Source organism: Chinchilla lanigera, unplaced genomic scaffold (genome assembly GCF_000276665.1).
Source record: "Chinchilla lanigera isolate Chin_1 unplaced genomic scaffold, ChiLan1.0 scaffold00062, whole genome shotgun sequence".
Classification (NCBI taxonomy): domain Eukaryota; kingdom Metazoa; phylum Chordata; class Mammalia; order Rodentia; family Chinchillidae; genus Chinchilla; species Chinchilla lanigera.
Window position 1 is genome coordinate 13,375,024 of NW_004955463.1, and position 5,849 is coordinate 13,380,872.

Here is a 5,849-nt window from a genome sequence, read left to right on the forward strand (position 1 = left end):
TAGGATTTTGCTCGGGGGACTTTGTTACTCTGAGACAGGTCTTACTATGTTCCAGGCTGGCCTCATATTCATTGTGTAGCCCAGGCTTGCCTCGAATCTACAACCTTCCTGCCTCAACCTACCAGAATGCTGGGATTATTCATGTAAATAAGATTTTTTAAGGATAAAGCAATCTAGAATGTTAATCTCAAATATTGCAGTTACTGAAAGAACAATTAGAAAATAAGGAAACACTTTCATTGGGTTAAATACCTCCACTGGTTTGTAGAAGTCACTGGTCCCTTGACACAATCAGAACAGTGACAGTGGTTGTCATCATTGTTTAGTATGCAAGAAGATGACACATGAGAAAGGAGAACTAAACTCCTTTGGGCAGATGAAACACATAAACAACATAGATCCAGGATCATTCTTTGGCTTATATGTCCTACCTGAGTGGCCAGTTCATATCAGAATAGCAAAAGATTTACAGAATTTCCACTTTCCTATTACACTTACCAGATAAAACAAAGGATGTAGCTCATTTTTATGGAAGAATTTGATCAAGTCAAGTATATTGTGAAGCCAAATGCCACTTAGAGGCTATCGACCTGCATGTGTACCAATTTATGTGTGTCTAAGATATGGACTACAATTATTGTCTCTCGGGGTTGTCTTGAGAATTAAACGGTATAATGTCTGTTAAATTACTTGTCATAAAGAGGACATTTGGTAAGTGGTAGGTCTTTTCTATTCCATTCCAAATCTCACACACACACACGCACACACACACACACACTTTGAAAGTCTTGCCCTGAGGTGTTGCATTGACATATCCCAAGGAAAAATTAAAAGGAGCCATTTTCAAAAAGAAAAGGCCCTTTGCACACAAGAAGACTGGAAAGGGCATTTCTGCTCCCAGGAAAGAACGGGTTACTGTGAACAGCAGTGGGACCACTCTTCTGCTGCCCTCCTTCGTTCTGGCAAGAATAGAGTTAGAGGATGCCAAAACACTCAGGCCTGGTGAGGAATCTCTCAGTGAAAGGCAGGTGAAGCCTGGGGTCTGGGCTGACTGTCAGGGCAAGGCTATATATTTAAGCCCCATCAGGAGAGTCATCCTGGTAACAACCTTCCTCTTGACCTGGCCCATTGGGATATGTTTCCCATGGTGTGGTGGAGGGATTGGAGGGAGAGAAGACTAAATGCAACCTGTTTCCATCTCATAAAAATAATAATAAAAAACTCAAAACATTCATCTAATTGATAAGGGTCCCAGTGTACTTTTCAAGTGAATCCATATGTAAGAGGGATTGCAAAGAAGAAGTGCTCTGAAGTACAGAGCAGAGCTATGGGACCTGGGGAGAACTTTAGTTGCTACAACAAAAGTCAAAAGAATAGCAGTTCAAGCATGATTGTTTATTTCTCTCTCATGTAAGAATTCAAGTATAAATAATCCAAGGCAACAGGGTGGCTCCACAATACCGAGAACCCAGGCTCTTGATGGCCTAGACATGTGGTTTCCATTTATGATCTAAGATAGCTGCTGTTGCTCAAGACTGTATGTACATTCCAGCCAGAAGAAAGGGGAAAGCACCTAGGCCAGGCACCAAGCTTGCTTTTATTCAAAAGCACAACTGGAAGGTTGCATAGCTCTACTCCCAGTAGCAAGAGACAGAACAGGCCAAGATGTCATCAATGCATGAATGAATAGATTATAGACTATACAAACACACACACATACACACACACACACACACACACACACACACACACACACTGGAATATTAGCCAGCCCAAAAAAGATGAAATTCTGTTGTTTGCAACAGAGTAGATGGGACTAGAGCATAGTATGTTAAGTAAAAATAAGTCAGGCACAAAAATAGAAATAATAATAGAATAGTGCTCACTATAAACTGGGAGGGTGGGGGGAAGGAAGGAGAAGGAGATTGGATAATGGACACCTAGACACAGTTAGATGGGAGAAATAAGGTCTAGTGTTCTACAGCTCAGTAGGGTAACCATATAGTTCACAATGCCTTATTATACAATTTATAAAGAAGTAGAAGAAAAGATTTTTAATATTCTTAACACAAAGAAGTGATAAATATATGAAAGGGAAATGTAAAGTACCCTGATTCGATCCTTACACACTGTATATGTGTATTGGATTATCATATTGTACCACATAAATATGTACAATAATTGTCTGTCAATGTGTTTTAAGTATTAGATGAAGACTAAAAAGTTGCACACACTGCTTGGGCACACATCTCAGTGACTGGAACTAAGCAATAAGGAGTTCAGATACCCAGATGCAAGGGAAGATGGGAATGCAGTCCTTTTTTGGGTGCCTGCATTATCTGGCACAATTTAAGGGGTATGTTAGTTTCCTAGGGCTGGCATCACAACGTTCCATAAATGGAGAGGCTTAGAGCACCATAGGTTTATTCTCTCACAGTCCAGGATGCCAGAAGTCTAAACCCTAGGTGTTGGCAGGGTTCATTCTGCCTGGAAGTTCTGAAGGAAACTGCTCTGTGCCTCTCTCCTCCCTTCGGGTGGCTCTTGGCAATCTTTGGCAATCCTTGGTTTCATAGCTGCATCTCTACAAGTTCTCTCTGTGTTCTCACCTGGCTTCTATGTCTCTATACCCAGATATTCTTTCCTTTCTCTTATAAAGACAACAGTCATTATGCCTTCTACCCCACACCATCTCCAAGAAGTATGACCTCACCTTAACTTGATTCATCTATAAAGTTCCTGTTTCCAAATAGGGACAGAATTACAGGCACCAGCAGTAACCTATATTTTGGAGAGGGGCAATTTAATCCATCAGAGGGGGGTTACTGCTAAAGGAAGAAGAGGAAAAATAATTATTTTTGGCTTGGTTTTGGAGACTGAACACACAGGATTTTGCACCTGCTGGGCAAGCACTCTACCACTGAGCCATATCCTCATCCCTTTTTATTTTATTTTGAGACAGCATCTTGCCAAGTTGACCAGGCTAGACTTTAAACTGCAATCCTCCTGCCTCAGCCTCCCAAGTAGCTAAGATTACAGATATGCACCACCACACCTGTCATGGACGGATATTGAAGAATGCCTTGCCATAGGACACCAAGATGTCACATCTGAGAGCACCCACAATTCTGCTAAAGTAACTCACTCTAGGTGAACCTGACATATATCCCTTTCTGTATACCTTCACAAGGAGCCCCCAGAGTCATGTGTCTGCCCCCAGATCCTCATGAGGGAAACCCTCCCGTGTTGATCCCACCACCTTGCCCTACCTGCTACGGGGGACGGCTGCTTAGAAACACTGTTCCCTCAAGAGAAGAGAAAGAAGGAGAAATTTTGTGTGTAAGTATATAGAGGATAGTTAACATAGTTGATCTACTGTCTTCTATTTCTTTGCTGAAAGAAACAGTTGATGAGTCCTTGATTGATCAATATTGCATGTCTCTATTGGTTTTCATGAGAAACCACTTTGACGATATCAATATGTAATACAACAAGCATTGTTAATTTCCTACCACTTTGTTTGTATCTCTGTATTGTTTGTACTGTTCTTTTGCTACTTTGTAAATAGTTGTCTGTCAGACTGTTAATGTTTTCCTCCTTTTATTTTTAAAATAAAAAAATTTAAAAAAAGAAACACTGTTCCCTCTGCCCCAGCCCACAGTGGATAACAGCCACTAGGAGCAGGGCCACGTTATGACTTTTACGGAACTTAGGCACTTGCCTTCGTGGTCCATTTTTTTCTATGAACAAAAGGAAATAATTATTTAAAATTTTAAGTATTGCATTAAAAATATATTTCATGGCTACAATGATAGATAATTGTACTCACATATGTATATTAAAAATCCTCTACCTAAGTGATTTTTCTCATTACCTTAAATAAATTTAAAAAATAGTTTTATGGGTCCTAAAAATATTGTGGGCCCTTGGCATTGCACTACCTGCTTTACGGATAAGATGGCTGCTGGAGAGAGAAACTGAAAGCAAAAACAAAAAGAGCATCTGCCACCAACGCTCAGCACAGACTTCTTTTTCCTTCTTTCTTTATTTTTGAAAAAAGTAAAACAAAATTTCATAACAAAATAATAGGAGAATAATAATAGTTAAGACATTAGGTAGTGTTATGTTTAGTTACTCAAAGTATAAGATATGGGCATAAAAAGTTCTCCAAACAATATTAGCACAAAGCTTTCTTTTCAATGTACTAAGAGAAACTAGTAGTATAACTATCTTGTATTTTTTTTCTTTTCCCTTCTTTCCTTTCCACTTCCCCCCATCCCAGTTCCTTTTTCCTTTTGAAAAATTTCTTCCCATTTTACACTATCTAATGCCCATTTTGGACAATAGTTATTCTTTGTTTCTCACACCAGGGAGACAATATAATGTTTACACATGTGAGTCTGATTTATTTCACTTATGAGTTGGTCTCCAGTTGCATCATTTACCTATAAAAGTCTCAAGTTTATCCTTCTTTATGGCTCAGTAGTAATCCACTGTATAAAAAGACCACATCTTTTTATCCATTCTTTGATTGATGGACATTTGGGTTGTTTCCAAGATTTAGCTACTGCAAATTGTGTTGCTATAAACATGGGTGCACATATATTGCTATGGTATGTTTTTAATTCTTCTGGGAAGATACCCAGAAGGGGAATAGCTGAGTCTAATGGGACCTCTAATCCTAGTTTCTTGAGGAATCTCCATATTGAGTTCCTCAGTGGTTGCACAAGTCTGCACTCCCACCAACAGTAGAAAAGGGTTCCTTTTCTTTAAATGCTTGTGCAAAGGGATTTTTCAGACAGGGTCTTGCTATGTAGGTAAGGCAGGTCTTGAACTCACTATAGAGCTCAAACTGACCTTGAACTCATAGTGATACTCCTGCCTCAACCTCCCAGGTACTGGAATTACAAGTATGCATCCCCATGCCCAGAAGGCACAGACTTCTGGGTAAACAGTAAAAAGTACTTTCCTCCACCTCTCCCACCCTTATGTTGGTGCACCCTTTATGTGACCTCACAACTTACCACAAGGCACCAAATAACCAGGTTAGGTTAGAAAATTCAGCTTCCTCTCAGAGCTGTGAGGTAAAATCTCTCACCCTGATTGTGTTTGTATCATTATTACAAACTCCATGACGTGCAAAAAGCAGCCACCATATAACCCAGCAGCCACAAAGCTTTTGTGGAAGAGTAAGAGGCACCTCTCAATGTTCAACACCACAAACTATTTGATCTTTTACCAAAATACATCTCTCTTCTTTAGACTGTATATGTCCCCCAGAAAGTCTCATGTGTTCATAGGTGGGCTTTTGAAAGGCAGAGGGATTGTAGGTGCACTACATGCGCACTCCTGGCTGAATATGCTGGTAGGAGGTGAGCCTGGCCCTAAGAGGTGGGACACTGGGTCACAATGTGAAAAAGTGCATTCTTGTTCCTGGATCCTCCCCTCTCTCTGCTTCCTGGCTGCCATGGAGTCAACAGCTTTCCTCTGCGTACCCTTGCACCATGCCATTTCTACCATACAGCCAGCCAACCACCGAATGCACAAAAACCAAGAACCAGATAAATTTCTTCTTTAAAGTGCAGCTGTCACATATTTTGTCCTAACAACAGGAAAGTAACTAATATAACATTTCATCCCAAACCACTCTTTCTTATTTTATAACTTATGTAGATTCACATATATTACTTCTGATGTATTTCATTTTAACTCATGAACTGAATTGTTGAACACATTTGCTAGGGTGAACGACTCATCTCAATTTGCCCAGAACTTTCCTAATTTTGGAACTGAAATTCTTACATCCCTTCAGCCCCAGGCAAACTAGGACAGTTGGTCAGCCTATAATATCT